Consider the following 27547-nt stretch of genomic DNA (forward strand, 5'->3'; position numbering starts at 1 on the left):
TTAGTTTTTATTTTTAATAATTTCTCTTTTTATCTCGTTTTCTTATTTATTTTAGTTTCGTATTTTATTTTATTTCATTTAATTTTATTATTTCTTTAGTTTTAGCATTTTATTTTATTTTATTTTATTTTACTTTATTTATCTTATTTTATTTTACTTTATTTTTCTTTATTTTATTTATTTTATTTATTTTATTTTATTTTCCAATTCACCCTCGTGTTTTTGGTTGTAGGTGTTCCGGGTTTCAAAGTCATGTTCGAGTTCAAAGTCCGAGATCCGAGGCACATGATTTGAGCCAACCCCTGCTGCCAGCTTAACCATCCTCAACACCACCAGCCCTCAAAGCAAAGCTGCCCACTCACACCATCTCCATCACCAACAGCAACAAACACAACACCATCAAACCACCAATTTCAACCACCAACAATTCGCAGCACCAGCCACCACCAAACCACTCACCCACACACTCTTCGCAACTCCCCTGTTTCAACCAAACACAGCAGCCACGCATTTCACCCCAATTACCACCAACCCATTTACCACCATCAACAACCACTACGAGCAGCGATTTCGAACAGAGCAGCCACCAAATTACTTAACTCATTCAAACGCGGACACACAACCCTGTCAGAAAGCGCACAAAATGGAGTCTTAAATCAGATTCGAGGCAGAAGTTTTGCGCGACCTGTGTGCGTCTTCTGTGCGGGCGCGCAATCGTGGGTCAATCACGAGCTTTTCACGTGATTTTTAATGAGAATTGGACGGCCACGATTTTGGATGCTAGATGACGATGATGCTGATGAACGGTGATGATGGTTGTTTGGGATGATGGCTGCTTGAATTGGAGCAGGGGAATCCGAAAGTGAAAGGGGTTTGGGGGGGGTCTGATTGTTTCGTGGGTTTTTAGGGGGAAATTAGTGGGTATTTGGTTCTTTTTCCCATTTTCATTTTTTCTTTTCTTTTATTTTATTTTTTTATTTCTTTTTATATTTTCCTTTTCCTTTTCTTATTTCCTTTCTCTTTTATTTTTCTTGTGTTTTTCCTTATTTTCTCATTCTTTTATTTCTTTTATTTTTCTTAGTTTTATGAGCTTTGTATAAATACCCATTTTTGGGGTAATTAGAAAGGGGGGGATTATGCTATTTTCTTAGTTAGTTTTAGGAGAGCTTCCTCTCTCTTAGGGTTAGATTAGATAGTTTTTAGAGAGATAAAGTAGATTATTGCTCAATTTTCTTCCAAGTAATCAATTTTGGTCAAGTTTAATTTTCAATCAAGCAATTCCTTCAAGTTTTCATCTTTCATTAATCCTCTCTCTAGTAATCTCTAATCCTTTCCTTTAGCTTTATTTATTTGCTTTATTGTTGCTTATTTTTGTTATCCTTTTAGTTTATCTATTTATTATTGTTTTCATTGTTCTTAATCATGTTTTGTTTTGTGTTTCTTGAATTTATTTTTGGTTTTTCTATTATGTTTAATCTCTCTTCTCTAGGCTAATTTCTTAGCTAGGGGAAGGGGGTGGAAAATATATGTTGAATGTTGGATTAATGATGATGGTTGGATTGAATACATGCCTTAAATTGATGAAAGATATGATTTTTGATGGCTTGAGATTATTGTTACACTTTATTTGATTTCCCTCTAGTTTAAATGCATGAAAGTGATTTGAACTAGATTAATATCACCTCTATTTTAATGATTGCATGAGAATGAGTTGTTAAAATTGAGTTTTATGAATTGTGTTTCTTTATTCTCTTGATTTGCTTGTGTCTAATAGGATGCATGAGAATGATCCTAATTAGCATGGACTTCTTTCATTGATTTGCCTAGACTATTGCATGAGAATGAATTGTTTAGGTAGGACCTTGTGTTCTTTGGCATATGTTTCATGATAATCATCGTTATTCTCCTCTTTCTAGTCATGTTTGACACCCCCGTATCCCTAGCGTTGTTCTTTCTTGATTTTACTCATCTTTATCTTTGCTTATTCGTAGTTTTATTGCTTTTTATCCAATATATCAACAAAAACATTTCCCCTCTTGACTCTTGCATTAGTGATATTGATGTTGGACGAGTGAGCTTCCTTAGTGGTTCGACCCTTTACTTACCCCTATACTCGTATTAGGGTAGTTTAGGTATTATAAATTGTTAATTTGATTAGGGTGGGGTAGACCAACGACACTACCTAATCCCTCGATCAAATTTTGGCGCCGTTGCCGGGGAGGCGGCTTGTTTAGCATTTATTTTTGCTATTGTTAGAGTCATTTTATTTGCTTTCTTTTTATTATTTTGCTTTTTTTAATCCTACTTGTCATTGCTAATCGTGTGCTTAGCTTTGTTGTATTCAAAGAGAGATATGGCAAGACAAGAGGATGACCTTCTTTTTAGGGAGTTTGGAAATCTATGAGCTCACGAGTGGTATACTTCTCCCAACCACCGAGTCTAATTTCACAATCCATCCACAATATTCTAGGATGGTACAAGTTGAGCAATTTTCCGGAAGTGCAAGTGAAGACCCCATTGAGCATTTGGACCGATTCCTTGAGTTGCGTGCTATGATGAAAACAAATGAAGTGAGCCAAGATTACATTCGTATGCATCTCTTTCGGCAATCTCTCACCGGAAGAGCAAAGAAATGGCTCAAGCTTTTGAAGCCCAACTCTCTCACCACATGGAAAGATGTTGCGAAGGCCTTTCTCAAGAGGTTCAATTCCGATGAGCAAACCGCAAAAATGAGGAGGAAGATAGCTTCTTTTGAGCAAGAACCGGATGAAACTCTTGGGGAAGCATGGGAAAGGTTTAAGGATATGATTAGAGCATGTCCTAACCATGGATTCAACCATAATTTGCTCATGAGATTCTTTTATGATGGCTTAGAGCCAATTTCAAGAACTAATCTAGATGCGGGTGCCGGCGGCCAATTGATTAAGATCCCTCAAAGCCAAGTTGAAGCTACAACTGAAGAGGTGGCTACTAGCTATTCTTGGGGAGGTCAAAGAAGGTCCCAAGGAAAGCAAGGTGATCTTAATGAGTTGGAGAGAGTCGGTCAACTTAAGCACATAGTTGAACTCTTGAATGAAGGTCTTTCCAAGTTGAACTCAAGTGTTGGCTTGGGTTCAAAACCGTCACAAATCATTGATTTCTCATGTGGTTGTTGTGGTGGGACGGATCATGATGCATCGTATTGTAGAGAGTTCAATCCCAAGCAAGGTGAGGCTTTGACTTTGAGGGAAGAAGAGTTTGTAACCCAAGCTCAATCTCAACAACTACAACAACCTCCAAAACAAGAAAACTCCTACCTCCAAGATGAACCTCTTTTCAATCCTCTAACCGAAAATTTTTCTTACCCTTCCATCCAAATGGGGAACTTTCAAGGTCAACATCATGACCAAAATCCTCAAGAGTATGAAGAACAATCACCACCCGACCACACACAAACCCAAATTCTTCAACAACGTCAAATTCTCACTCAACATTTCCAAGAGATAAAATCTCACAATGAAGTTGTTGACTCCCAACTAGCCAACATTTCTTCTCTCCATTTAACCGCAAAACTCCCCTTACAATCATCTACTAACCCTTCATATGCTTATCATCTCGAAACTTGCAAGGAGGATGAAAGTAAGGAAGACAAGGTTGTGGAGGATGTGGTTGAGAATAAGGTTCAAGAACAAAATGAGGAGCCATTAGATTTTAGTGAACCAAGCAAGTTTGAAGGCCCGGTTCCCTTCCCTTGTAGGCTAGTTGAGAATGTTGTTTTGAAGAGCCCTATGGCGGTGAGCGTATGTAGAGTTGATGTGGTCGATGGTGTGATGGATAATGAGAGCTTACCTCCATGTGATGGTAAGGTGACAATGAGGTATGATGACTTTCTTGAAGTTCCCGCTTGGTTTGAAGGCTCTCTTGAGGAAGGTGAGGTTACCCTTCCTAATATCGAGGATTCCAAGCTTCATCGCCCTTTTAGAAGGAAAAGAAAGAAGAGAGAAAAAAGAAGAAGAAACGACAAGAAGAAGAGAAAAAGAAAAGATGAGCCATCATTGGCTCTTGATTAATTCCCTCCTTTCCCTTGTGGTGATTTGAGACCTCAAGGAGTGCTAGTTCTCAAGCTTGGGGGCATCTATGATTCACTCCTCAAGTTGATGAGGGTGATGTTCTTTATTCCACCTTGAAGGAGGTGAAGGGTCAAGCTAGAGACCATAAACAAGCGCTTCCTGGGAGGCAACCCGGAGGATTTCTACCCCTTTTTCTCCCCCCCCCCCCTTTCTTTTTCTTTTTTGTTTTCTTTCTTTGTTTTCTTTTAATGTTTTCTTTTATGTCTTGTCTTGCCTTGTAGGTTGCATTTTGGAAGCTTGGAGCGGAGTGACATTTGGTGAACTCGATTTTATGCTCCATTATTCTTTTAAGCCAACCTCTCGGTGAGACCTTTCTTGTTTTCACTCTTTTAATTTTTCTTTGAGTGCTTAGTTTAAGGTTAGTTTAGGAAGAAGTTGAATGGTTCGAGGTTGTTTGCATTGGTTCTAAGGAACCTGGGATCGTTGATGTTGTTATCAACGGTCATTTGTATGACGATTGGGATTTACTTGAATTACATGCCTCATTTGTGAACCTTTTTATTTCTTCCTCTTGTTTTTGTGTTGTTTTTCCCTTTTATCTGACAAACATGACTATGACGAGTTGAAATTATTTTGATTTGGAATTGCTCATTCATTTGGATTTGTGTGCCTTTCATGATGATGTGTCTTTGAATGCTTATCTTCCTAGTTGATGAGGGTTTACACGGTTTGAGAGTGCTTAAGGTTGAATTAGACACATTGTAAGCTAAGGTAGCCCGATTTAGAATTCTTGAGGACATTTGAACCCCTAGTTCACGGGAAAGTGGTAAGATGGTGTTGCTCTCTATGGTGAATAGGATTCCCTTGGTTGGTATTTGCTTATTTCTTATCCCGTGTGAGCGTCATTTGTTCTAGCCTTCATCATTCTTGTGAGCGGCATTTAGGATCCTTAACTATGCATAACTTAATCCTTGTGTTGTTCTCTAGCTCCCAAGATCGTGACCAAGCAACTCTAGGGGAGGAAAAGGGCACCATTTTTCTCTTTTTTCTTTATCTTCTTTTTGTTTTGTTACTTATTTTGTTCTTATTTTGCATTTGCTCCTCTTGCCAACCCTTTGAGCCTATTCCCTTTCTTGATTATGAGCCACATTACAAGCCTTATGACCTTTCGTTTCCCTATCCCTTAGTTTGTGAAGCATTTCGGTTTAAGAGTTTGTTTTGTGTTGTAATAAAATGAGAAAGTATTATGCTCTTTGCACCAAGAAAGAAAGTAAATTGTATATATTGTTTGTAACAAAGCAAATGTTAAGAAAAATCCGTCCAAAGTTTAAAAAAAAAAGGCAAGGACAAAAAAAAAAAAAAAAAAAAAAAAAAAAAAAAAAAAAAAACTAGTTTGGTTTCGTTTTCTTCCCTAGTTTAAGCATTGAGGACAATGCTTTGTTCAAGCTTGGGGGGGAGCGTTACTTCGTTTTTGTTTTTATTGAGTGCCGGTGTCGAATAAGCTTGGGGGAGATGGCATTATTGGTATTTTTGTTTGATGTTTGGTGATATCTTGAGTTTGTTTTTGAGGTTTGATCACCCTTTTGCTTCGCTTAGGAAATATCACCAAAATTTTCAAATTTTTGCCCCGCCTTGACCCTTAGCCTTATGTTACAACCCTAGTAAAGACCCTTTGACTTTATAGGGGTGAGGTCAATGACCGGTGGAGGGAGATAGATTTCAACCCTATGGAGAGAGTATGTATAGTTGAGATGTCGGGATGACCTTATGATTCCACATAAAAATCTCTTTTTCCGGTTCCCTCGAGGAATCATGAGGAGCTAACTAAGGGATTATTTGAAGCTAGTGGAGAGAACGTGGACCGTCTTGGATGGGGCTAGGGCGGAGAGTGAAATCATTAGTTCTCTATGCTTAGCTTAGGTTTGTCTCTTTCAACCATGAGCATCTCGGAACGTTTATTCCCTCATTTAATTAAGAAAGGTGAGCATTCTTTGGTGCATATCTCTATGTTTTGAGTCCAAATGGAGCATTTTCTATCTAAAAGCTTGTTTGGTTTCCTTAAGCCTTGTCATGTCATGTTGGTCGTGGTTGTGCTTGCTTTTTGTTTTTGCTTTTCTTTTTCTTTTTGTTTTGCCTTGGTTTTGTTTAGAGTTGTGGGTTAAACTCTTAGGACACCCTCACGAGAGCACACTCGTCCTCTAGGGCGATCTAGGGGTTTAAAGGGCTTGTCATTAGTTGCTAAAAGTGACCGTGATTCCTACGAAAGTGAGTTAATGTACATTCTTGTCTCCTTTAGTGTTCTAGCTTTGCTTGAATAAATCATTCTCCTTCTCCCGTGTTTCATGTTAATTTGCTCGAGGACGAGCAAAAGGTAAGCTTGGGGGAGTTTGATAAGTGACTTTTATGTCACTTTTAGGGTGTTTATTGAGTCGTATTCCGGCTTATTTTCCAATAATTTCACATTTTATATCCTTTATTTCTATTATTTTATTATTCTCGTCTTTTATCTTTATTTTGAGTATTTTTGTAATTTTCTATAGTTTTTAGTTTATTTTCGTGTTTTATTTGATTTTTCTTTCTTTTAATGTTTGTAGTTTAAGTCGTTAGTTTTTATTTTTAATAATTTCTCTTTTCATCTCGTTTTCTTATTTATTTTAGTTTCGTATTTTATTTTATTTTATTTTATTTCATTTAATTTTATTATTTCTTTAGTTTTAGCATTTTATTTTATTTTATTTTATTTTACTTTATTTATCTTATTTTATTTTACTTTATTTTTCTTTATTTTATTTATTTTATTTTATTTTCCAATTCACCCTCGTGTTTTTGGTTGTAGGTGTTCTGGGTTTCAAAGTCATGTTCGAGTTCAAAGTCCGAGATCCGAGGCACATGATTTGAGCCAACCCCTGCTGCCAGCTTAACCATCCTCAACACCACCAGCCCTCACAGCAAAGCTGCCCACTCACACCATCTCCATCACCAACAGCAACAAACACAACACCATCAAACCACCAATTTCAACCACCAACAATTTGCAGCACCAGCCACCACCAAACCACTCACCCACACACTCTTCGCAACTCCCCTGTTTCAACCAAACACAGCAGCCACGCATTTCACCCCAATTACCACCAACCCATTTACCACCATCAACAACCACTACGAGCAGCGATTTCGAACAGAGCAGCCACCAAATTACTTACCTCATTCAAACGCGGACGCACAACCCTGTCAGAAAGCGCACAAAATGGAGTCCTAAATCAGATTCGAGGCAGAAGCTTTGCGCGACCTGTGTGCGTCTTCTGTGCGGGCGCGCAATCGTGGGTCAATCACGAGCTTTTCACGTGATTTTTAATGAGAATTGGACGGCCACGATTTTGGATGCTAGATGACGATGATGCTGATGAACGGTGATGATGGTTGTTTGGGATGATGCGTGAATGGCTGCTTGAATTGGAGCAGGGGAATCCGAAAGTGAAAGGGGTTTGGGGGGGGTCTGATTGTTTCGTGGGTTTTTAGGGGGAAATTAGTGGGTATTTGGTTCTTTTTCCCATTTTCATTTTTTCTTTTATTTTATTTTATTTTTTTATTTCTTTTTATATTTTCCTTTTCCTTTTCTTATTTCCTTTCTCTTTTATTTTTCTTTTGTTTTTCCTTATTTTCTCATTCTTTTATTTCTTTTATTTTTCTTAGTTTTATGAGCTTTGTATAAATACCCATTTTTGGGGTAATTAGAAAGGGGGGGATTATGCTATTTTCTTAGTTAGTTTTAGGAGAGCTTCCTCTCTCTTAGGGTTAGATTAGATAGTTTTTAGAGAGATAAAGTAGATTATTGCTTAATTTTCTTCCAAGTAATCAATTTTGGTCAAGTTTAATTTCCAATCAAGCAATTCCTTCAAGTTTTCATCTTTCATTAATCCTCTCTCTAGTAATCTCTAATCCTTTCCTTTAGCTTTATTTATTTGCTTTATTGTTGCTTATTTTTGTTATCCTTTTAGTTTATCTATTTATTATTGTTTTCATTGTTCTTAATCATGTTTTGTTTTGTGTTTCTTGAATTTATTTTTGGTTTTTCTATTATGTTTAATCTCTCTTCTCTAGGCTAATTTCTTAGCTAGGGGAAGGGGGTGGAAAATATGTGTTGAATGTTGGATTAATGATGATGGTTGGATTGAATACATGCCTTAAATTGATGAAAGATATGATTTTTGATGGCTTGAGATTATTGTTACACTTTATTTGATTTCCCTCTAGTTTAAATGCATGAAAGTGATTTGAACTAGATTAAGATCACCTCTATTTTAATGATTGCATGAGAATGAGTTGTTAAAATTGAGTTTTATGAATTGTGTTTCTTTATTCTCTTGATTTGCTTGTGTCTAATAGGATGCATGAGAATGATCCTAATTAGCATGGACTTCTTTCATTGATTTGCCTAGACTATTGCATGAGAATGAATTTTTTAGGTAGGACCTTGTGTTCTTTGGCATATGTTTCATGATAATCACCGTTATTCTCCTCTTTCTAGTCATGTTTGACACCCCCGTATCCCTAGCGTTGTTCTTTCTTGATTTTACTCATCTTTATCTTTGCTTATTCGTAGTTTTATTGCTTTTTATCCAATATATCAACAAAAACATTTCCCCTCTTGACTCTTGCATTAGTGATATTGATGTTGGACGAGTGAGCTTCCTTAGTGGTTCGACCCTTTACTTACCCCTATACTCGTATTAGGGTAGTTTAGGTATTATAAATTGTTAATTTGATTAGGGTGGGGTAGACCAACGACACTACCTAATCCCTCGATCACACCGACATATAGGTTCAAGAGCAAAGGGCACCGACATATAGGTTCAAGAGCAAAGGGCACCGACATATAGGTTCAAGAGCAAAGGGCGCCGACATATAGGTTCAAGAGCAAAGAGCACCGACATACAGGTTCAAGAGCAAAGAGCGCCGACGTAAAGGCATAGCAAAAGCAAGGTTCAGGCGAACTTTTAAAGGTCGACAGGCGTGGATCTTCGGTATTTTCCTTTGGGAGATTATCGCATCAAATGAGGATGACTTCAAGAGAAGATATCTTCGGCAGAAAGTTGTCATGGACAACTGAAGGTAATTTCAAGGCGAAATTGTCTTCGATCATAATTCCTGAGGCATGGAGGATGATCGTAATGCGGATGAGAATTATTTCAAGAGAAATAATTTTCGATAATATTCCCTTGGACGTGGAATATTATCACAGCGGAGAAGGTAGCTTCAGGCGAAGCAATCTTCTAAGTGGAAGCAGTTACAAGGCGTAGCGGTTTTCAAGCGGGATGACATTCTCTAGCTTGCAGGAGGTCATCAAAACACAAACAACAGCAGCAACAATCGGTTAATTTCAGAGACGTGTGCTCGACGGTGCAAGATATGCGTTTCTTAACTCTTTTATCTGTTTAACTAATGCTAGTTTTGTAGGTATCGGCGTTACAAGATTGATTTAGGATCGCAGAACGTTCTGAATCATTCTCCGTCCCTATCGATACTTTGACTTTCGTTTTCGAAACTTGCGTTTCTCCAAACTCAGTCAAAGTGGGGGCTTCTGTAGACACCCATTTGTGTCTCCCCAAAACCAAACCCAGTGATGAGTACCTTTCACGTCGAATCATAATCGAATGAAACGAAAGTATGGAAAGGTCTGGTGTTGCGGAAAGTTTTATTTCTTTTCTCTCTGTTTTTGAAAACTTTATTTTGAGAAAACAGACAATCCAGTTTGGTTGGTCCATGATATGGGTCCAATAGTGGTGTAGTTGGATAGGGTTTGCAAAGACCTTTCCAACGATATATTATAAGCCCAATTCCGATGAATATTGAGGAATTTATGGCCAATTTACTAAACTGGGCCCGGTTTGAGTTTTAAGTACGGCCCAATGATCTAGGGGAGGGCCTAATATGATTTATCATTCCTAATGCAATTAGGAATGGTTTTTTTCTTCTAGAACATTCTAGAAGGTTTTATCATTCTTAATTCAGTTAGGACTCTTCAGAGTTTTAATTAGATCAAATAGCATTTTCGACTGAAATTATATTATTTTATCTTCCAGTACGGTAAAATTATCAGAATTTCGAAAACGCGTTGAAATCCGAATTGGCGTCAAACCCTAGGCCTTGGCGCCTGGAACCAGGATTGGCACCAGACGCCAGCATTGGCGCCTGGCGCTAGCCACTGGTCCTGGCGCCAATGAGCCAAGGCTGGCAACAATGTGTTTTTGCGATCTTCAGACTCTGTTTTGATAAATTATCTTTTTTGGATGATTTTCTCTATAAATATCGTATCAAAAACTCCGTTTTCATTGATCATCTTTAATCAACATTCATCAACAATCATCAATTACCATTCATTAATTTTCTCTTCATTCATCAATTAACATAAATTCTTTAGCATTCTTTCTTTCTTGCTTTTTAATACAAAATTCCGCATTCACAAGATCTAGAAACACCTAGCCATATTCGAAGTTGCCTTCTCCCTAGACGTGAAAGGTTTAATTTCTGAGGGTTTGGTCCCAAATCTCTCTTTCAATTATTTAATTTAATTGTTTGATTATTATTTTCCTTGAAGTTACTAACGTGTGTATTTTTTAATTAGAAAGAGGTATGAGGCATCCACGTAAGTACTTTATTGGTTTTAATTGATATTATGATGTAGATATCATGTCTATATTGTTATTATGATATTCCTAGTATCATGTCTAGGGTATTTTTAATATTAAATATGATTGCTATGATGCCTTTTATTCTCTTCCTAATATTTATGATTGTTAGTATCATGTTAGGGCTAAAGACTTGATTTTTATTGCTTAGTGACATGCTAGGGTTTTTTATTAATCTTGTTAGTATCATGCCTAGGATCTTGCTATTTTTATTATGCTTTAATATTAACATGAACATGATTATGATTATAATTCTTATTATTATTATTATTATTATTATTATTATTATTATTATTATTATTATTATTATAATTATTATTCATGATATTGATTATTTATTATGTTGCTTGATATGTATCATATTTTATATTGTTATTGCTTGATCACCATTTATTGCATGTTAAAGGGAATTGGTATTTGCAATCACGCTTAATAAGATAATTAATAATCTTGTTTAGGGTTAATTGTGATTATAATTTCAAGTGATCGCCAATAATAGTTTATTTGTGCATTAAATTCAACCAACATAGATTAAACAGGTTTAGTGTTAAACCTATTGATTGTATGTTAATCAGAAAGCGCACATGAATACGAACAGAATAAAGTAGAGGCCTATTATTAGGGCAGGTTTAATCTCTTTTAGGTTGGATTTGTACCTTCATCCCCAAACCCTTATTTGGTTCATGACCTTATGGAGTTGACGATCTCTTGGATCGTTAAGGGGTGTAACCTTCACCTCGTGATGGTTTACAAGTTCCTTAAAAACTTGTTGGCGACTCTTTTGCTCTATATTCTTCCCTTTTGGACGCCACCGTACTTTAGTGTATGATCACAGTGGGGTTCAAGCTAGTGGGATTTTAAAGGCTTGAAATTATTCCCTACAGTCACAGTAATCAATTGGTTCCTGAGCTCATTAACTTCCTCTTGAGTCGCCATTATTGTCTTAGCTTTCCTTTTACGAGCGATCGGTTTGTCGAAAAGTTGAACTTGAATAAAAAGGTTGTTTTTGATCAAACGCCCTTCCTTTCTTGACCACGCTGTAAATTATACCATTTTGTTTTAATGACTAGACTCAAATTGACTTTGACTTCACGTTTTTTTTTTTTTTTTTTTTTTGAAAAAGAAAAAATAGCAAAAATAGGGTGCATATTTTTGGCAAAAGTATGGTGTACATTTTTGGGAATTAAGTATAGGGTTCAAAAAAGTGGTTCAATTGGAGGATTAATATTCGACTTACCCCCCTAAAAAAATCACAAAAAAATACGCGCATAAAGATTCCCTTAGACATGGTCAAAGTGCGCATTAGTGTGTGTTTTATATGGTGAGTGTAAGTGACATGTTTTGACTCTTGTGTAAGACCATGGGACTTAGTGCTTAGACTCGATTAATGACTTGACATGGTATTATTACCAGTAAAAATTATTAATTGATTAGCAAATTTTTCAATTAGACATAAGGTGATGACTCGAGTAACAAACCAAACTGACGCCAAAACGACAAGACTAGCGCCTCTCTTGCAGTGTAGCGCTGCAGTTTTAATCTTGATGCCATTCCTAGAACGTCGATCTGGAACTACTTTCGGTATTATTACTCTACGGGGTATGCCTAAAGTCGTACTAAGTCATCTCTGATTAAATTATTAGAATTTAATTACTCAAATTAATTAATTAATTAATTAGGAAAAGTTCTTTTAGTCATAAATTAGTTTATTTAATCTTAACACAAGTCAAATAAACGGTTAGGAAAAACACATAGAGGATGCACAATCAATAATGCACAATTAGTCAAGTAGTCACAACATGATGCAATGAGTTTGCAACCTACCATGGCTCTAGTTCTCTAAAGTTCGGGATATGGGTAAGTCAAAGAGGGTCCATGGTTAATTGTCCGGATGCACCGCGCGGAAGCCTAACCGTGAAGGGTTGGCGCGAGTGGATGGGAAACCGCGAGTTAAAAACTCGCTTCCATGGTTTGGAGAATTCAACATTCTCGAATGTACCCTTTGTTGCTTAGAGCGTTCAATCAGGTAGATGGAGCATGAATTCCCAGAGGGTTATGTCCATATGTAGAACACATATGGGTTTCAGAAAAGTGAGAAAAACTCAATAAGGAAGTAGGATCGAGCAAACCGTGCTAAAAACTGGTCGAAATTAGAACGCATATTTCTGGCTCGGTATCGGAAGTACTTAGCACCAGCAAACAGATGCCAGCGCCATAATTTGCCTTAAGCGCCTGGCGACAGAAGCTGTCGCCTGACGCTAACGTCAAATAATTGGCGCTAGACTTTTTTCCATGACGCTAATTCCTACATGCCTCAGCAGCTTTCTGTGCTCGATACAATTTTCCAGTTTTGCGCAACATTATTTCGATCCTAGTTGTGAAAGATATTCCTCAAATTTCCTACGTGTAAAAATCCTATGTTTTAACTCATTACGGATGGTCTTTCCAATGAGAACTTTTTTATGCATATGACAATAATGTTAATCAAAATTACGCACATGAAATACTTAGAACTTTTCGAGTCTCATCCACTCATTCTAAATCATTGCCGAAATAAATTTCAGGAATTAAAATAGAAATCCTCCCTTGTGGAGTCGCCAAAAACATTAGGGTATATTTCAAGCATTATCCCTAGCTTGAACCCCATTGTGATCATACACTAAATTACGGTGGCGTCCAAAGAGAAAGAAGATAGAGCAAATGAGTCGCCAACAAGTTTTAGGAACTTGTAAACCGTTCACAGAGTGAAAGTTACACCCCTTAACGATCCAAGAGATCGTCAACTCCAATAGGTCTGGAACCATGACTGGTAGTTCGGGGATGAAGGTACAAATCCAACCTAAAAGAGATTGAACCTGCCCTAATAATAGGCCTCTACTTTATTTTGATCGTATTCATAAGCGCTTTCTGACTAACATACAATCAATAGGATTAACCCTAAACCTGTTTTTCTATGTTGATTGAATATTAATGCACAAACAAAACTATTATTGGCGATCACTTGAATTATAGTCATATTAACCCTAAATAAGATTATTAATTAACTTATTAAGCGTGATTAGAAGTACCAATTCCCTTTAAACATGCATAAAAGGCGTGATCAAGCAATAACAAAATATATATAATCAAGCAACATAATAAATAATCATCACAATTAAAATAATGATCATAATCATTAATCATAATCAAAATCATATTTATCATAATCATGTTAAAGCATAATATTAATAGCAAGATCCTAGGCATGATACTAACAAGATTAATAACAAAACCTAGCATGTCACTAAGCAATAAAAAGCAAAGCTTTAACCCTAACATGACACTAACATGCTATTAGGAATGAAAATAGGAAGCATCACAGGAATCATAATTGTCAGATGTGATATTTGAAATTATAGTTATTACCCTAAACATGATACTAGGAATCATAATAATAACCTAAACATAATTTCTATATCATAATATCAATAAAGCAATTAAAGCACTTACTTGGATGCCTCGTATCTCTTTTTAATAACAAAATACACACGTTAGTAACTTCAAGGAAAATAATAAAACAACAATTAAATTAAATAATTGAAAGAGAGTTTTGGGACCAAACCCTCAGAAATTAAAACCTTTCACGTCTAGGGCGAAGGCAACTTCAAATTTGACTAGGTGTTTCTAGATCTTGTGAATGTGGAATTTTGTATAGAAAGTTAGAGAGAAAAAAATTCTAAAAAACTAGAGAGAATAAGAAAACTAGAAAATTGATGATGAAAAACGGTGGTTTTAGGAGGCTATTTATAGAGAAAATCAGGCAAACTGATAGAAAAACAAATCAGAGTTTCGACGAGAATAAAACAGGTTAGCGCCAGACGCTGGACATTAGCGCCAGACGCTAAGGCTAGTGACAGGCGCCAAGCATTAGCACCAGGCGCTAATCCATGTCGTCAGGCGCTAACAATTATTTTCACGCGTTTTCTTAATTCTGATAAAATTTAGCCGTACAGAAGGGCAAAATTGTATTTTCCTCAAAAACATTCTTTTATTCTGATTAAAACTCTAAAAAGTCAACCAAAGTCAATTTATCAATGGTAATTGAACTAGGAATGAAAAGAACCTTCTAGAAGAATCTAGAAGACTAAAATCAATTCTAATTGCATTAGGAATGATAAATCCATATTAGGCCCTCCTCTAGATCATTGGGCCGCATATAAGTATCAAACCTGGTCCAGTTTAGTAATTTGGTCATAACTTTCTCATTATTCATCGGAATTGGGCTTATAATATATCGTTGGAAAGCTCTTTTCAAGCCCCATCCAACTACACCATTATTGGACCCTTGATATGGATCAAATCAAATTGGATTGGCTGTTTTCTTTAAATAGGTTTTCAAAAAACAGAGAGAAGAGAAAAGAAATTAAAACTATCCGCAACCCTAGACTTTCCACACTTTCACTTCATTCGATTATGATTCGACGCGAAAGGTACTCATCACTGGGTTTGGTTTTGGGAAGACATAAATGGGTGTCTACAAAGGGTTTCCTAAGAGTTTAACCCAAAACTTGTTGAAATAAAATGAGGCAAAATCATTTAAAAAGAAAAGAAGGTAAAACAAAAATTCAAACAAATAGCTCTTGACAAGGACTTTCACAAACGGTCAAATGCAAATGCATGAACACTTTTCTATATGAAATGGGTATGCATGGTTCAAGATATTCACGGTTGATTGAAACATAAGGTATGCTAAGCGTAGAGAACTAATGAGGCGCAATCCACTTTCATCCCAACCAATTTAGCCGCATTCTCCCTATGGTTTCAAATCTTCCCTTAGTAAGCATCTCTATGGTTCCTCAAAGGAACCGGAAAAAGAGTAGAATTTGAGGGTTTCTCGACATCTTGACCTTGCATCCCTTTTCCTTAGGCTTTAACTCATAATGCCCTCCCTCGGTATATGACTCAACCACTAGGTCAAAAGGACTTTTCCAAAGGTTGTAACGTAAGGGAAAAAGGTTAGGGGTAGGCTAAAATTTTAAAATTTGGTGGTATCCCTAAAAGTGATGCAAAGAACGGGCCCTTTCTTAAAATCACAATCAAGTAGTCACCAAACAAAAACAAACTAACACCCCCAAGCTTATTCAAAGCTATATCCACAAGTATATATACAAAAAGTATAAACGCTTCTCCCCTAAGCTAAAAGGAAGCATTGTCCTCAATGCTTGAAAAGGGAAAAGAAATTACATCAAAATATTTTTGAGATTTTCTCATTTTCACTTTTTTTTCTTTGTTTTATTTTTGTATTTTCATTTACATCAAAACAATTGTCCATGCCTCTTAAACTTAGGACAACTTTTACAAATATGCAATTGCATCGTCCTTGCCTTTTGTTTTACTTTGGACGGCTTTTACTTTATTCACTTGCCATTATACACACAAATAACACAACATAAACTTGCTTTCAAGAGAACCAAATACCCAAACTTCTTCACCAAAAACTCCAACAATAATGATCAATTGCTTCACAAAAACCAATAATGGAAACGAAAATGAAACAAAAGGCTCAAGATGTTGTAATACAAGAAGTATTTTCAAGGCTATATTCTAAAATAAGAAGATCAAAAAGATGATCTTGAGACAATGAAAGAGTACGGTGTGTCGTGATGCAAATCACTGACTTGAAAACGAAATTCCGGCGCAACCAGGGTGCACTATTGTATTCGCCGGCATGTTCCTTAAGGTTAACACACCACTTCCACACAAAGACACTTTTAGGTGGAAGGTTGGAGCCAAGTAACTTATGGCCAATATAGAGAATGTGTTTAAGCAAGCTTGTGTTTGATATGTATTTCTTGTGTGTATCAAAATCAGAAAACATCCTCCAATTTATAGAGATAAAAAAAGAAGATGAAAGATCATGGAGGAATCTTCTATGAACCAAGAAGAGAAATCAGGAATATTATTGTGATTAAAAACACCATAATCAACCTCTTAAATGGGGGGTTACAAGAAATCAAACAAGAAGAGGAATCCAAGGGAACCATTGGAGTCCAACGGACAAACACGCGCCCGATCGGGCGAACACTCCCTTTTTCCAAACGTCTTCTCGAACCCGATCGGGCGGGTCTCGCTCGGTCGGGCGCCTGATCGGGCGCCCATATCTGACCCTTTGAATTTCCTTTCTGTATTTCCAACAATAATCCTCCACTAAAGGAAGGAAAGAAAAGCCAACAAAAGATGAGGATAAGCAACATATTGGGCATAAGAGGAGATCAATACATAACACTTAGATATTACATAAGTAACTTGAAATCTAGTGCTTAGTGAAATGAGATGGTGAATTACATGTATAAGGGTGGATAAACCTTGAAACCCTTAGACTCTTGATCAAGGAGTGGACTAACCTTGAAATTCCAAGATTTAATTCAAAACCCCCACATCACATACCTTTCTTCAAAACTTTACTTGAACTCCGCGAAGAGATATGCTCTTTTATAGCCAAGCATATTCACCTTAGGTTTAGTGGAAGCTGTAGGAAATCCGCCAAAGTTTTCCATAGAAGATGGCTAGTCTTCACAATCAAACAGGTGAATCACAAGCACTTCTCAAAAGTACTTAGTGTAGACACCCATATGTGTCTCCCCAAAACCAAACCCAGTGATGAGTACCTTTCACGTCGAATCATAATCGAATGAAGCGAAAGTGTGAAAAGTTTAGTGTTGCGGATAGTTTTAATTTCCTTTCCCTTCTCTCTGTTTTTGAAAACTTATTTTAAGAAAACAGCCAATCCAGTTTGGTTGGTCCATGATATGGGTCCAATATTAGTCTATTTGGATGGGGCTTGACAAGAGCTTTCCAACGATATATTATAAGCCCAATTCCGATGAATATTGAGGAAGTTATGGCCAATTTACTAAACTGGGCCCGGTTTGAGCCTTATATGCGGCCCAATGATCTAGAGGAGGGCCTAATATGATTTATCATTCCTAATGGAATTAGGAATGTTTTTAGTCTTCTAGATTCTTCTATAAGGTTCTTTTCATTCCTAATTCAATTAGCATTGATAAATTGACTTTTGTTGACTTTTTAGAGTTTTAATTAAAATCAAAAAGCATTTTCGAGGAAAAGATACGATTTTATCCTCCAGTACGGAAAATTTATCTGATTTTCGAAAACGCGTCAAAATCAGGACTAGCGCCTGACGCCAGGCATTGGCGCCTGGCGTTAGTGTTGGCACCTGGCGTCAGTTAGCCAGGGTTGGCGCCAGCTTTGTTTTTCGTGCGCCAGATGCTCTGTTTTAAATATATCTTTTAGGCTTATTTTCTCAATAAATAACGTATTAAAAACTCCGTTTTCATTCATCAACAACCAATAATCATCAATAATCAGTTTTCAATTATATTCACCTATAATCAGTTTTCAATTCTCATTCTCTTCTAATTCATTCATCCATCTTTCTCCTTCATTCATCTCTCTCTCTCCTTTCTAAACTTGCTTTTAAATACAAAATTCTGCATTCGCAAGCACTAGAAACACCTAGCCATATTCGAAGTTGCCTTCGCCCTAGACGTGAAAGGTTTAATTTATGAGGGTTTGGTCCCAAATCTCTATTTCAATTATTTAATTTAATTGTTGTTTTATTATTTTCCTTAAAGTTACTAACGTGTGTATTTTGTTATTAGAAAGAGGTACGAGGCATCAAAGTAAGTACTTTAATGGTTTTTATTGATGTTATGATGTAGAAATCATGTTTAAATTGTTATTATGATATTCCTAGTACCATGTCTAGGGTAATTTTAATATCAAATATGATTGTTACGATGCTTCCTATTTTCTTCCTAATATTTATGATTGTTAGTATCATGTTAGGGTTAAAGATTTGATTTTTATTGCTTAGTGACATGCTAGGGTTTGTTATTAATCCTGTTAGTATCATGCCTAGGATCTTACTATAATTATGCTTTAATATTAACATGAATATGACTATGATTATAATTGTTATAATTTATGATGATTATGAATATTATTATTATAATTTTGTGATGATGATTTTATGATGATTATAATTTTATTGTCATGATATTTATTATTATTATGTTGCTTGATATTTATTGTTATTGCTTGATAACGCCTTTTATGAATGTTTAAAGGGAATTTGTACTTACGCTTAATAAGATAATTAATAATCTTGTTAGGGTTAATTTGATTATAATTTCAAGTGATCGTCAATAATAGTTTATTTGTGCATTAATATTCAAAAAACATAGATAAACAGGTTTAGGGTTAAACCTAATGATTGCATGTTAATTAGAAAGCGCACATGAATACGATCAGAATAAAGTAGAGGCCTATTATTAGGGCAGGTTCAATCTCTTTTAGGTTGGATTTGTACCTTCATCCCCGAACCCTTATTTGGTTCTAGAAATTATTGAGTTGACGATCTCTTGGATCGTTAAGGGGTGTAACCTTCACCTCGTGAACGGTTTACAAGTTCCTAAAACTTGTTGGCGACTCTTTTGCTCTATCTTCTTCCCTTTTGGACGCCACCGTACTTTAGTGTATGATCACAGTGGGGTTCGAGCTAGGGGTTAACGCTTGAAATTGTTCCCTACAGTTTTTGGCGACTCCACTAGGGAGGATTTCTATTTTAATTCCTGAATTTTTTTCGGCAATGATTTAGAATGAGTGGATGAGACTTGAAACGTTCTAAGTATTTCATGTGCGTAATTTTGATTAACATTATTGTCATATGCATAAAAAAAGATCTCATTAGAAAGACCATCCGTAATGAGTTAAAAACATAGGATTTTACACTAGGAAATTTGAGAAATATCTTTCACAACTAGGACCGAAATAACACCGTGCGAAACTGGAAAATTTTATCGAGCACAGAAAGCTGCTGAGGCATGTGGGAAGTAGCGCCAGAGGCCAGAGCTTGGCGCCAGACTTTTAGCCGTAGCGCCAGACGCCAGCATTGGCGCCAGGCGCTACGGTTAAAAACTGGTGCTGGTCTCTGATTGCTGGCGCCAACCTCCCCCAATACTGAGCCAGAAATATGCGTTCTAATTTCGACCGGTTTTTCGTATTGTTTGCTCGATCCTACTTCCTGATTGAATTTTTTCTCACTTTTTTGAAACCCATATGTGTTCTACATAGGGACATAACCCTCTGGGAATTCATGCTCCATCTACCTGATTGAACGCTCTGTGCAACAAAGGGTACATCCGAGATGTTGAACTCACCAAACCATGGAAGTGAGTTTTTTCTAAAGCTCGCGGTGTCCCATACACTCGCGTCAACCCTTCATGGTTAGGCTTCCGCGCGGTGCATCCGGACAATTAACCATGGACCCTCTATTGACTAAATCATATCCCGAACTTTAGAGAACTAGAGCCATGGTTAGGTTGCGAACTCATTGCATCATATTGTGCCTACTTGACTAATTGTGCATTATTTGTTGTGCATATATTTTATGTTTCTCTTCACCGTTTGTTGACTTGTGTTGAGATTTAATAAATTAATGACTTAAAGAACTTTGCCTAATTAATTAATTAATTAATCAATTTGAGTAAATAAAGTCTAATATTTTGATCGGAATTGACATAGTACGACTTTAGGCATACCCCAGTTGACTAATAACACCGAAAACAGTCCCAGACCAAAGCTCCAATATTGGCGCCAAAGTCTGAGCTGTAGCGCCACAATGCGGAGTGTGGCGCCTAGCAACAGCTCTGTCGTCTGGCGCCAAGCTCCACAGTGCGACGCCGGTCCTGTCGTTTGGCCGACAGTTCGGATTATTGGTCGAGTCATCACCTAGTGTCTAATTAACCAGTTTGCTAATGAATTCGATTAATTTTCGCTGTCAATCATACCTTGTCGAGTCATTAATTGAGTCTAGTCACAAAGTCTAGCCACATGGTCATGACACGAGTCTCAACATGTCACCTACACTCACTAGTCTTAGCACACGCTTCGAGTATATGTCACCATGACCATGTCTTAGGTTCATGCATGAGTCGGTTTTTTCCGTCATTTAAAGTTGGGGGGTACATTCTATTCCTAATTCTCTATATCCCTCTACCTCCATCATTTTTCTTCACATTCTATTCCATATTTCTTCACTTCCTCCATCCATTGCATAAAGTTTGAGTCAAATAATTAATAATAGATATCCCCAAATTCCTTTTCCACAGTACTTGGTCGAGGAGAGAAGGGCGATTAATCAATGACAACCTCTTTATTCAAGTCTCACTTTTTGATAAACCGATTCGTCAAAAGAGGAAGGCTAAAAAGATAATGGCAAGTCAAGAAGAAATCAATGATCTTAGGAACCAATTGGTTACCGTGACTGAGACACTGAAGCTACTCACACTCAAGATCGATGATCCCGTGAAGCAACAACAAACGAACCTCATGCAAGAAAGTTTGAGCAAGCTATCTAGTGACTATAAATTTCAGGGCATGAGTTCACAAGGGGTCTCGCTGGACAAGGAAATTCTTCCACATAAGTTCAACGCCACTGACATCCCTAAATTCAAGGCAACAGATAACCCTTACTTCCATCTAAGAGCTTTTGAAACTATAATGAGCATTAAGGGTATGGATAAGAAGGTTTTCCCCTCTCTATTCCCACTATCTCTCGAAGCCGTTTGTCAACAATGGTTCTTTTCTCTTGAGAAAGAGAAAACCTCTTCTTGGGAGTCGATAACAAACGCTTTCATAGATAGATATAAGTGCAACATCCAAGATGAAACAAACCATAGACAACTTGAGATGTTAAAACAAAAAGAAAACGAAGGGTTCACGTCTTTCTTCAATAATGGAGGGAAACTTCTGCTAATATGGTCAAGGCTCCCACTGAAAAGGAATCTGTGAGGATGTTTATCAAGAATCTCAAAAGGAAGTATTCAAAGCACTTAAAGTACCAACACAATTTAAATACTTTCAAAGTCGTCTATAATATAGGCATTGACATTGAAGATGACCTTCTGAAAGATAATGGTGCGAGAGGAAAGAAGAACGACCATCCTTCTTCTTCCTCTCCCATTAATGAAGTACATGCCACGAACGCCTCTAAACCACGAATCCAAAGATAAAAAAGAGTGTTCACTCCACTTGGTATGAGTAATGAAACGGATTTCGAGAAGCTACATCACAAAGGAATAGTCATGCCCATAGGGCCCATCAAAGATCCAGTTCCAGAAGCCAGGCCACCCAAGTGGGATCCTAATAAGAACTGCAAATATCACCAAGGAAAGGGTCACGACACTGAGGAGTGTTGGAAACTCAAAGAAGCTATTCAAGATTTGATCGATAACAATGAAACTTCTGAGATTCTAGCCATCGAAGAAGATCAATTATCCTTCGATCCATCACTTCTTATCACACCTGTAGGAGAGCCCATGATCGAGACATCTTATATAACCTCTCTCGATGAAGTGGCCATAATTGAGGAAGATGAAAGTCTTTTCTTAGATTGAACCAGAACAATTGAGTCGAGTTGATTCAAGTCCCAACATTAGCTTTAGATAGACCTGACAATCCTGACCCAGACCCGATGACCCGACCCGAATGACCCGATCCATGACCCGAAATCGACCCAAAACAAGTGACTCGAAATTGACCCAAAACCCGAATTAACCCGACCCGACCCATACCCGACCCAAAGTGGAACTGACCCGACCTTGACCCGAAACCCGAAACGACCCGACCCGACCCGAGATGACCCGACCCAAAGTTGACCCGAGACCCGAAACGACCCGACCCGAAGTTGACCCGAGACCCGAAATTGACCCGACTCTAAAATGACCCGACCTTTAACTTCTTTTAGTAAATAATTATATAAGTTATAAAAACTTTATATTAGGAAATTATACATTAAAATTGACCCAACAATATCTTACATGACTACATTGACTTTCATATAATAGCTAAAAAAGATGGTCAAAGTGAGATGTGTGAATAGTGCAAAATGTCAAATCGTTAAAAGTAATTTGGGACGGAGGGAGTATAAGAATAATTCAAAGAAATTATTACAACAATGACAATGATAATAAGAGTACGTATTAAAACTAAGATCAATAAGAGAGTGAGGTATAACTCAATTAGTTAGAGCATCCCTCTTAGTTTCAGGAGATCCTGAAAGTGATTCTCAGCCTAAAGTTCTAAAAAAAAAAAAAAAAAAAAAAAAGGTTAATAAAAGTCAAACAATTACTATAATCCATGAAAAAAATAGCCTTAATAAATATAGTGAGTCTTTCGTCAAAAAATAAATAAATATATATACAGAGTTGAATTTAACCCAATGAATCACCCGAATATGACTCGACTAGAAGTTGACCTGGAAATTGGACTCGAAAATTGACCTGACCCGAAATGACCCGACCCAAAAATTGACCCGACCCAAGCTGACCCGACCCAAACTTGGCCCGACCCGAGCTCAACCCAAACTGTTGACCCGATACCCGACCCGACCCGATTATCAGTCGACCCGAAATCAACCCGAAACCCGAAATGACCCGACCCGACCCGAACTTGACCCGATAATCTTTTGACCCGAACTTGACCCGACCCGAAATGACCCGACCCATACCCGACACGAATGACTCATTTGTCAGGTCTAACTTTAAATCGTATTTTAGATAATGATGTTGTAGGAGCGGCTATGCCACATGTGGCAGATCTTCTAAGAGGCAAGGCTGGGCTTGGCCCCCTTAGATTTTGATCCAAAATTTATTATCTAGACTACTTTACTTATAATTAGTGTCTTCAATATAACTTGTCTGACAATTACATCACAAGCCAATAAAATTACTTGTATTTCTAAATATTTATTGGCGTTTTTCTTCTTACTTTACTATTTGCGATGTTGTTAGAGATTTCATACTTGTTAATGCAACTTTTATATTGTTAATATTTTTAGTTATATTTTAACATATACACCGTAGTCATGCTAAATTTAATATTTTCATACAAGTCAAAATTTGAATAATGTTTTTTTTTTCGGTCGGTTGACGGGTCATTTTATATCACTTATCTAACATGTTATGATCGATAACATTTATAGTTAAGGAATAATTGAACTTTAATTTAATCGATCGGCCCCCCAAAAAAAAGTTGTCAAGATCCGCCTGAGACCTAGCCTCTCGTGAGCACCAAAAAAAAATATAACCAAAAAAAGAAAAAAAAAAGAAAAAAAAAGGTACCTCGAGGTACACGAGATTAGCAATCTTTTCATCTATTCTTTTTTTTTTTTTCTGTCCCAACAATATTGTATATTTGGCATTGCCTACTGGGAGGATTTGTTTATTGTTTATTGTCCATTATCAAGTCTACGCACGGTTCATGAATTCCCTTTCCTCTTAGGTTCCTTATCTTTGTTCTAGGTATCCGTTTACCATAATTAAAAATTTCCCTTTCTCCGATTTTCCGCTCAAGTACAGTCTACGAGACTAAGAGTAGTAAGATACCCGCTTTATAAAGATACCCACTTTGTAAAGATACCCACAGTCTACATAATACCCCTGAGGTATTAACTATTCCACGTTGTGCCCCTCTCTTTAAAAAGTTCCACGCTATAACCTCAAGGTTCCAAAAGTGATTAAACTGTACCCCTGTCGTTATCCCTCTGTTACATGTTGCCGTTAGTGGGGGCCACTTTACACCTATTTATTTTTTTCTCGATTTTCGTGCTAAAAATGTCATGTTAAAGGTTTTAGAGGTCATTTTAGTCATAAAGGGTCCAAATTGAGCTCAGATTTTGCAAAAAAGTAATGTAAAGCCCCGTTTTGTGAATTTGAATTCTCATAGTTAAATTTAAAATTCATAAAACGGGGCTTTTACGTTACTTTTTTGCAAAATCCGAGCTCAATTTGGACCCTTTATGCCTAAAGTGACCCCTAAAACCTTTAATGGGAAATTTGTTAGCACAAAAATCGAGAAAAAAATAAATAGGTGTCAAGTGGGCCCCACTAACGGCAACATGTAACGGAGGGATAACAGTAGGGATACAACTTAATCACTTTTGGGACCTTGAGGTTACAGCGTGTAACTTTTCAAAGGGAGGGATACAACGTGGAATAGTCAATATCTCAGGGGTATAATGTAGAATTTCCCTTTTTTTTTTTAAATAAACTTTATAAAGATAGTTACATTTCAAAGTTCAACACTGGTTTCAAAATCCATTTTTGACCTTTTCTTCACGCATTAACTTTGTAACAAGTGTGGTTAATTTAAGAGAAGGTTATACGTAAAATAGAGTCACGTGAGTCCGGTTTATAATGCACACATTTATCCCCACCCAATACCACTGTCTAGTCCCCTGTCGGCGGCCAGCGACCCTCCCTCCTCTATCCCGGCGGCCGGCGACCCTCCCCCTCCCCCTCCTATCCCCCACCCAATGGATTGTGGAATGACACATTCCACCTCTGTGAACGGCATGGTATTACATGTCATCGAGGCCAGAGAGTGAAGAGGTCGAAACTACTCTCTTCGAAGCTCACATGTTTCCTCTCTCCATCACCGCATCACTAGGAAATTTGAGCTTCTTGAATGAGTTGTCCCTATACAATAATATATATATATATATAGTCTTAGGGCTATAGTGATAAATTTGAACAAGTTTTAGTGAGTTTTAACAAGAATTTGATGACATCATTATCAATGGGAACCATAAAAAATGATGTCACAACTAAGTCTTAAGACTTGGGACTAAACTTGCTCTTGCAATAGCACCAATGCGTGCTTCACCAACCAATTACCAAAGGCATACTAAGTTTTCCACATTATTAGGGGCTAACAAGTTTTACACCAATCAAATAAATAAATGTGCTTGCTAATAGAGGGTCACACTATAAGGTGGCCTAACCTTCTTCTCTCACTGTGATTAGTAAGAAGGTGGAACCATCAAAGGTTGTCTTGGTTGATGGCTTTGAACCGGCGTCCCTCAACCCACCTAAAGACTTTAAACGATCTGACTTCCCTCCTTAATTCTAATTTGGCGCCTCCATTTCAGCTCTTCAGGTCTTTTTCTCTCCTTTTCTCACTCCGACTCATTTAACTTCCCCAACATTCAATAGTTGTATATAATATATCCCTTTCGTTCCTAAAGTCAAATTAATGTCACTTCACATCATCTTGACACTATTCTTTTCTTTTTTTATTTTTTGGTTTTTTTTGTTTTTAAACATTGTCTCAATTCAACTCTCAAGTGATACACATTGTGGAATTCAAATATACAATATCAACTAATAAACATGTCAAAATTTTACTTAACATCTTACCCCGGTGGTGGATCCAGAAATTTTAGCTTATGGGTTAAAAATTTCAAACGTAGCCAATTTGTAATTAAAAAACTTAATACAAGTAAATTAAATTTTTTAAGTTCAAATCCAATCTCTTTCAATCATTTAGGGGTCAATTACTTTGAAAAGAAAATGTCACTTTAAATAGATGAGTTTTCTTATTCTGAAATTGAGCTTTGTATAATTTTTTGAAGAAAATTTTGCACCCATATTTGTTTATACTTGAAACATCTTGACTTTTATTATATCCATTCACTCTCAGTTGACTGGCTTTATTTTTGTGATTTATAGCAATATATTAGTAAACGCTAGCATAATGCCCGTGCGATGCACGGTTTATAAATCGAATTATTAAACCCGTAGGAAAATAAAAATAAAAATAAAGGTAATTCAATTACTAATAAAGGACTTGGTTACTAATGGTCAATAAAAAAAAACGTAATTTTAATAGTATTATATGTTATTTGAATTTCTTTTAATTTTTTATTATGTTATTTTATTAATTGAAAAATAACTGATTAATACTCCACATAACTATACAAGAGAAATGGACTAATTCATTTATATCTCCCGTTGAGAAAAACTTAAATTTTCTTATCATACCATTCGCATCAGTAGCTACAAGAAATCTAATATATACATGTTTTGCTCGTTGCACTCACCAAATCTATTTAACACAATAATAACCTTATATCTGACCAATCAATACATATATTTTCCTAAGTTAAGCATTGTGCCAAAACTATATATTATATAATAGTCATATAACCAACAGCTGATTAAATATAATATACAACTCAAATACTTCGTATATAGTTATGGGTACTGATAATTTTATATAAACAAAATATACATAGTATATATTAAGATTTATCCCTACCTTAATTATAAAAAGGTTAGCAAAACTCTTATATTAATGAATGGACATTTTTATCTCTAAAAATGTTCTTTTACATATATTTTCCCCCATTTAATTTTAAAAGCCTTAAAATTGTCTCTTGAATTCGCTAAATTGATTTAAAAGGTTATGTTTATTTCAATATTTTGTTGGGGTTTGGTGAGTCCGACTCACCGCGGAAACAACCCCGACCCAAGGAACCACTCGTAATTAATAAAACCATAAAGCATAAATAAATAAACACAAGAAAAAGGAAGAACAAATCATACCCTTGAAGCGAGCTTCGCCCTCTCAAAACGGGCTCTTACTTGAAAGCCTTGAGCACCGCAAATGCCGTGCCTCCAACAGTATCCACCCACAAAGGACGAATACGACTTTTTAGGTCCGCTACCTTGGAGTTAGCAAGGTCCGACCAAAACCCAAGTGTTAATGGAGTTTAAGAGTTTTTCCCAAAATATGGAATACTCTTTCTAACTCCCACTCAAACACTTTGCTCCAAATCCCAAGGTTGGTATTTATAGAGGAAAGTATGAGTGGGAATTTCTATCCCATCAATGTGGGATCATGAAATTCCACAAATTAATTTAAAGCTAAATTAAATTAAAATTGCAAACTAATAATAAATCTACA

At 36.5% G+C, this 27547-nt stretch overlaps 1 non-coding gene across 1 annotated transcript; it reads right to left on the reverse strand.

The window, feature by feature from the left end:
* Nucleotides 1-2726: 2726 nt before the first annotated feature.
* On the reverse strand, nucleotides 2727-2833 carry LOC145564550 (small nucleolar RNA R71). The gene has a single exon (XR_014094856.1). It is a non-coding gene; the product is annotated as a small nucleolar RNA R71 (small nucleolar RNA).
* Nucleotides 2834-27547: the final 24714 nt, after the last annotated feature.

The sequence above is a fragment of the Chenopodium album genome, chromosome 1, assembly GCF_948465745.1.
Source record: "Chenopodium album chromosome 1, dcCheAlbu1.1, whole genome shotgun sequence".
NCBI lineage: Eukaryota > Viridiplantae > Streptophyta > Magnoliopsida > Caryophyllales > Amaranthaceae > Chenopodium > Chenopodium album.